Here is a 7,856-nt window from a genome sequence, read left to right as displayed (position 1 = left end):
GTCAAAAATTTTTTATAAACATGGGAGAGAAGAGACTCATAAACATGGAGAACAAACTGAGGGTTGCTCGTGGGGTTGTGGGAGGGCGGATGGGCTAAATGGGTAAAGGGCATTAAGGAATCATCTCCTGAAATCATTGTTTCGCTATATGCTAACTAATTTCGATGTAAATTTTAAAAAACAAAATATAAACATAAAGTGCAAAATAAATTGTTTAAAGACATTGCAGTATTTCTAAAAATGAGTATAAAGAGAGAGGTCAAAAGAGAAGAACCAATAGAATATTTGCTTAAAGAGTACTTAGAGACCAAATCCCTCTTTGCCTAAGCTCCATGGATGGTTCCCATGTTTATTCTCACCCCAACAGAAGTCTGAGGTTTTATTATATGGAGAGATCTCTGAACTGCAGGATGCCAAAAAAAAAAAAAAAAAAACCCAACCTTAACCCTACACCTACCGTATAACCTCTACACTCTACCCCAACCCCTAACTCTGACTGTAAACCTAACCTACAGAGAGATCTCTTAACTGCAGGCACATGATATCAGACACATACCCTAACCCTAACCCTAGCTCTAAACCTAATCCTAACCCCAACCCTAACCCTAGCCCCTAAACATTAACCACTAAAACCTAAACCTAACCCTAACCCTAATCCTAACCCTAAACTCATCCCTCTGTAGAGGTCTCTAAACTACAAGATAATAGGCCCATACCCTCACACTGGCCCTAACCTTAACCCTAAGCCTTACTGTGGCTCTAAATCAAACACTAATCCTACATCTGAGGAAAAAAAGATTTGATATATATATAAACAATGGAATGTTAGCCATGAAAAGGAATGAAATCTAGCCATTTGCAAAGACACGGATGGAATCAGAGAGTTGTGATGAGCACTAGGTGATGTATGGAAGCGTTTAATCACTATATTGTACACTAGAATTTAATAGTACACTACATGTTAACTAACTGGAATAAAATAAAACTCTTTTAAAAAGACTCCGATATCTAATATTCCATTCTCACCCTCAACTGATAACTCCATTTTTTTAATATGCACCTTTTAAGTTTACTTATTTGTTTTTTTACTCATTCATTCATTTAACAAATTTTGTTGAGCACCTACTATGTTCTAGGCAGTGGAGATACAGCAATAAACAAGACAAAGTATTTACCCCTATAGAGCTTACATGGTGGTTGAGGAAGTTTACTTGTTTGAGAGAGAGAGAGAGAGAGAGCAAGCCATGAGAACATGACGTGAGCCGAAGTCAAACGACTGAGCCACCCAGGTGCCCCTGATAACCCTGTTTAATAAGCTATCCTTGGATAAAGAAGATGTGGTTTATATATACAACGGAATACTACTTGGCAATGAGAAAGAATGAAATTGTGCCATTTGCAGCAACGTGGATGGAACTGGAAGGTATTATGCTGAGTGAAATAAGTCAGTCAGAGAAGGACAGATATCATATGTTTTCACTCATGTGTGGATCTTGAGAAACTTAACAGAAGACTATAGGGGAAGGGAAGGGGCAAAAAAATAGTTACAAAAAGAGAGGGAGGGAGGCAAACCACAAGGGACTCTTAAATACAGAGAACAAACTTAGGGTGGACGGGGGTGGGTGGGAGAGGGAAAATGGGTGATGGGCATTGAGGAGGGAACTTGTTGGTATGAGCACTGGGTGTTGTATGTAAGCCAATTTGACAACAAATTATATTTAAAAAATAAGCTATCCTTAAGGTTACCAATGACTTCCATATTAGTAATATCAAAGGTTAATTAATAGTCTTCAGATTACTTGACCTGTCAGTATTATTTACATTGTCAATTACTCTCTCCTTCTTGGAACACTTTATTTGGCTTCCAGGACACCACTTTATACTTCTCTTCCTATCTCACTGGTTATTTATTCTCCATATGGTGATATTTTAGTCCCCAGTTACAAAATATTGAAGTTACACAAGATTCATTGGTCCTCTTTTCTATCCACACTAATTCCTTAACTGATATCACGCAGTCTCATGGCTTTAAATGACTTCTATATAGAAAGGGCTGTCAAGATAATATCTATAGCCTAAGATCCCTCACCTGAACTCCAGAATAATATACACCACTGCCTACACAATGTCTCCACTTGGATGTTTATTAGATGTCTGCTACCTAAAACATCCAAAACCTTAGCTCTTCATTATCCAACAAAAATAAACTGGTTCTCCTGCAATTTTCTACACTATAATAAATAGCACCTTAGTTAGTCTAGTTCCTTAGGCAAAAATATTGGAGTTATTCTTGTCTTCTCTCTCTCTCATGCCCCAAATTTAATCCACCAGCAAATTCTGCCCATATTTCCTCTTAAATATATCCAGAGTCTGACCATATATCCTTATTCTCACTGGTAACATCCTGCTTTAAGCCACAGTCATCTCATTTCTGTATCACTGTAATAACCTGCTAACTGGTTTCCCTACTTACACTCTTGTTCCCTCTAGCCCTTTGCTACACAACCACCAAAGTGAGACTTAAAATGTAAGTGAAATTATATCAGTCTTCTAATAACCCCACAATGGCTTTCCATATTCCTCATAATGAAAGCCAAAATACAATGATCTACAAGATCCTATAGAATTTGGCCTGCTCTTATCACTTTCCTTTTATTTTATTTTATTTTTTATTTATTTTTTTAATATGAAATTTACGGTCAACTTGGCTTCCATACAACACCCCATGCTCATCCCAACAGGTGCCCTCCTCAATGCCCACCACCCACCCTCCCCTCCCTCCCACTGCCCATTAACCCTCAGTTTATTCTCAGTTTTTAAGAGTCTCTTATGGTTTGGCTTCCTCCCTCTCTAGCTTTTTTCTTTCCTTCACCTCCCCCATGGTCTTCCGTTAAGTTTCTCAGGATCCACATCACTTTCAATTCAACTTCTACCACTCTATTCACTCTGCTGAAGCCACTGGTCTCCTTACTATTAATCAAAACCCCCCAGACACTCCTTTTGCTTAGAACATTCTTCTATCCTCTTGGCTCACCTTATCACTTTCTTTAATTCCTAGCTCAAATATTACCTTATCAGAGAGTCCTATTCTGACCACTCCATCTACAATAGCACACACATGTGCGTACAGACACACACACACACACACACACACACACACACACATCACTGTCATTTGCTGTCTCCCTTACTCTGCTTGATATCACTATCTGAATCATATACTTTTGTAGTCTCTAGACTTTCACTGAAATATAAGCTCTGTAAGGAAGGGCTGCTTTTACTCACTGCTGCATGTAAAAGAGTAGTTGGCACATAGTAGCCACTCAATAAGTACTTGCTTATGCTTATACCAGCCTGTATGGATTATATTATTTACAAATGAGAACCCTGATTATTTCCTTTTTTTAAAATAGGAGCTTATCTTTGTTTTATGAATGTGAAGTATTTAATGATGTATTTTGAGAGTGATGAATCTCTAAATATGAATTAACCAGATTTATCGTTCTTTTGGTTCCTGTTTCCTCCATTTACTATTTCCTTGGATATTAGTTATTGGTTGAATCTGGTGACTCTCTTTATTTATTTATTTATTTATTTTAATGTTTTTATTTATTTTTGAGACAGAGAGAGACAAAGCATAAGCAGGGGAGGGTCAGAGAGAGAGGGAGACACAGAATCCGAAGCAGGCTCCAGGCTCTGAGCCGTCAGCACACAGCCCGACGCGGGGCTCGAACTCACAAACCGCGAGATCATGACCTGAGCCGAAGTCGGACGCTTAACCGACTGAGCCACCCAGGCGCCCCTGGTGACTCTCTTTAATATTTTTAGTTTTCACTAAATATTTGGTGAGTCTTGGTTACCTGTCTATATTTACACATGAAGACCTAGATTAAAAAGCATTTGTAGCTGGAATTCATACCCTGTATAGATGTGAAAATCTTTGTTCCTTTGGCAGTTAGTGCAGAATCTGATTGCTATATCCCTAGTTCATTGTACATGGGAGCAGGGGAAAACCAGGAAGTTCTCCCTTCATGGTAAATGATTAGCTTCTTTTTTAAAGTATATTTATTTTTAAAGAGAGTGCAAAAGTGGGGAAGGGACAGAGAGAAGGAGGAAGAGAGAGAGAATCCCAAGCAGACTCTGTACTGTCACTGCGGAGCCCAATGTGGGGCTCAAACCCACAAACTGGTAGATCATGGCCTGAGCCAAAGTCTTAACCGACTGAGCCACCCAGGTGCCTAGGTGATTAGTTTCTAATCAGTCTCCTGATTCCATGCAGCAGACATTCTGTGAAGTGCTGCCCTGTTCATCAGCTCTAATGCCCAGTCTGATAGCCTTCAATGTCAGACTTCTTAATTTAAAAGTTTTCATCCTGAAGAAAGTAGCCAGTGACAGAGGAGGGCAAATCATGTAACTTCTCGGTTATTTAATTAAATATACCACCTGTCATTCTACGGCCCATTTCCTTTTCCTCTTTGCTACCCCTGACTTAAGGTTATGGCAAGGTTCCGGAAAAATTACTTTTGGGGAGGTCTCTCTTTTGCCTGTGTGGCCATGCCACTTCCTGAACTCTATTTCTGGTGATTGCCTACCTGAAAATGTGATGTTTAATACAACCTACCACTGGGCAAACATATTTTCTCCATATGCATATGATTAGCCAAGATTTCATCATCAAATTACTTCAAACATGATTTACAAATGGTGATTTGTTTCCTTTAATAAGCTCTGCATAACCAAGTACTTACTATATCCTTAGGCGTGGCCACTAATTTGTATTTAACACACACACATGTGGTGCTTCCAGCAAAAGGGATACTTAAATTAGTATGTCACTTGAACTATACTGAAAAGATTAGGTTGCCAAATGTAATTCTCATCCTTTTTTATTCAGTGTGTGTTCCACAGACCAATACCAGTCCCCAGACTGTTTGTTGCCAATCCCCGATAAGTATGATAAATACACAAATCATACGAGTATACTAATCAAATATACTAATGGAAAGTATTTAGAAATTTTTAGAGCATTTTGACATTGCTACTACATCCAAGTGCATGATGTACTATTTTACAAAAGTCTATGGCGGATTGGAATAATAATTTTTAAAAAAGGTCCACCACAAAGAGTTGAGAAGCCCAGCTTTAGAGTGTCCCAATAATGCTTTTGGTGAGGTGGCATAGTTTCCCTTCTTGTATTACCTTTGTTTTCCTCAGGGTTGGCCTTTATGCCAAGGGACCTGGCTGACTTCCAAGCAGTCGTTTACACATAGTATAATAGCTATAGCCAATGAGCTGAAAGTGCATTTCCTGCCACCATACTGTAAAATTATTATTAATGTAATAGGAGAATGCACTTCTGGTTTTGGCACTGATATTTGGGATGCTGCATCAGGGCTGGTAGCTTTAGAGAGTAGACAATATTTTGGAGTGTGGATTAATGGAGATAGAACCACTAGGAGTACTTCCTGTTAAAATATGCCATAGTTGATCTATTTACAGATAAATGTACATTTTAATAGTACAACATTTTAAATGAAAATACAGAAATCTCTTATATTGGACTATAAACCTTTCATCAAAGGAAATTTAGGGAGGTGGGTCTGAGTTTATTTTCAGAAACAATTTTCTAACAATTAATGAAGTAGTCTTCCTTATCAGGTAACTACTCAATTAGAGACTGATTTACAAACTATCATTGATTCTTTAATAATGAATCCTGCAATGAGCTGAAAATTAGATTAAGCTCTAGGGTCCTTTTCAAAGCAAGATTTTGTAATTATGTGCTGGGGTAATTTAGGCATCTAAGGAAGGAAAATTAATTTTGAATTGGGAGCCACTAAGTGTGAAGCCCTGTGATTTCCCTTTAATTTAGAGAAAAATTCTGTTATGCTTCAGAAAGGATGCAATACTGTGGGCACTTAAGGGCTGAAAATTTGCTTGGAGATATATATGGTCCCAGATCCACAGTTTGGAGCCAAGAGGAGATAATGAAGAATTCAAAAGAGTAAATGAAAAATAAGCCAAAATACAGAAATACAGTACCTAGAAAACCTTGTGTGTAAATTAACATTTATAGTAGCTTTCTTATATAGAACAATTCTGACCATTCAATCATCCATCCTTCAGAAACTATTCCCATGCTTCTAGTCTAGAATTAGTTGCAGATTCTGCAAGAGTTCATTTATTGAGGTCGTACAGCAGTTCATTAAATAGATCAACCAGGTTAATCCTTCCAGACTTTGAGGGCACCCTAATGAAGAAGGACTAATGCAGGTGTGTAGTTATTTATTAATGTTAGAGCAGGTATTAGCCCAAACACAGCCAGGGTAAAGCGGAGTGAAAAGTAACTGGTCACTATTGGAACCGTCTTAATACTTGACAAGCACACAAATAAAAATGTTTCTCTCCCATTTACGATTATAAATTGAAGATTAACAGCTATCCAAATTACTGTTGGAGATATGAAATCTTAGAGAAGAGAAAAGTTAATTTAAGGTGAAGAGATTTTCCAGTTGTTTATAAAGTCTTTATATTATCTTTCGCTCATTAAAATGAGAAAAATGTAATAATAATATTAGAACAATATTAAAAGAAATATCAGAAACAATATTAGAGACATGTTGCTAATGAAGGTCTTCTCTACTGAAATAATTTCTTAAAATCAAAGCAGTAGGAAGAATTTAAGGTCAAATTCCCCATGGTTTAATGCTAAACCAATGTATTTCTATAAATTATTTTGATCAAATATCCCAAAACAAATCAACATAAAAGATTATTAATATTTATTTGCTTACAGGTAAGAGAGAAAGTAATGTGAAATGCTTTTTGAAGAGAAGAATTTTGTTATGAGCCAATTCATACTGCTGCAAATGTCTTGGATCCAAGACTGAAAGGCAGAAATGTAAATAATGATAGCACTGCTGCTGCTGCCCTAGATTGAATTACAAAACAAGCAGCACATTTAGAAATTTATGCTGGAAAAATCCTTTCAAATGTGTCTGAATACAGAACAGTTACAGTGTTTGTGCAGTCATGCAGTTTGGACTCGTGCCAAGTGTAACGCTCTTATTCCTGGTCCCACCCTCCTGATGAGGAATCTGAAGGCCAGGTTACAATTCAAGGTCTCTATGGCTGGCTCAAATTCCTACCCAGTGTTTCAGAGCCTTCGGCTCTACTAAATATGCTAGTGAAAATAATTATGCTTACATTATGCAAGGTTAATTACATATTTTATCTCAGTTTTCACAAAAAACTTATAAGGTAAGTACTCTTATATTCAGATAGGGAAATTGATGCTCAATTGAGTTAAAAAATTGCTCAAGGCCAAATTGTTTTATCTCTTCAATTAGAAGCCTACTGAGATATCAGTAGTCTCTTCTGATGTCAAGGATGATTTTTGTTTGAAAAACAAGGCCAGGTATCTTAGTACAGTTAGGTCTCCCAAGCCTGAACATTTAGTTGCTGCTCTTACAGGTGATCCCTGATGACAGAGGTTTGTGTATGCCATTCCTGCTGACTGCTTACAGCCACACATTTAAAAAGTTGTCAGAGACTGTCAATAGCTGTGCTTCATGATGGTCCTTGTGCCAATCCCTAGTCTTATGAGTTCCTTCCTTAGTAGTGATGTAACTTATTACAACAGTGTCTCTGATGCACCCTTCCTGAAAGAAACAGTTAATAGGTGAAAGACCTTTACCACTCCCCAAGAAAACCAACTGATGGAACACCAAATAGCTGACCCCTTCTAATTGCCTATCTTTGATTTAAACAAAATTTAGGGAATTAAAGTTGGTCCTGCGTGAAGTGAGATTCTCCAGCTAAGAGAAAGATGGTTTTCTCTAGAGCTGTTCCTGAGA

The sequence above is a fragment of the Leopardus geoffroyi genome, chromosome X (genome assembly GCF_018350155.1).
Source record: "Leopardus geoffroyi isolate Oge1 chromosome X, O.geoffroyi_Oge1_pat1.0, whole genome shotgun sequence".
Classification (NCBI taxonomy): domain Eukaryota; kingdom Metazoa; phylum Chordata; class Mammalia; order Carnivora; family Felidae; genus Leopardus; species Leopardus geoffroyi.
The sequence above is the reverse complement of the archived record's forward strand: the minus strand, read 5'-3'. Positions refer to the sequence as shown.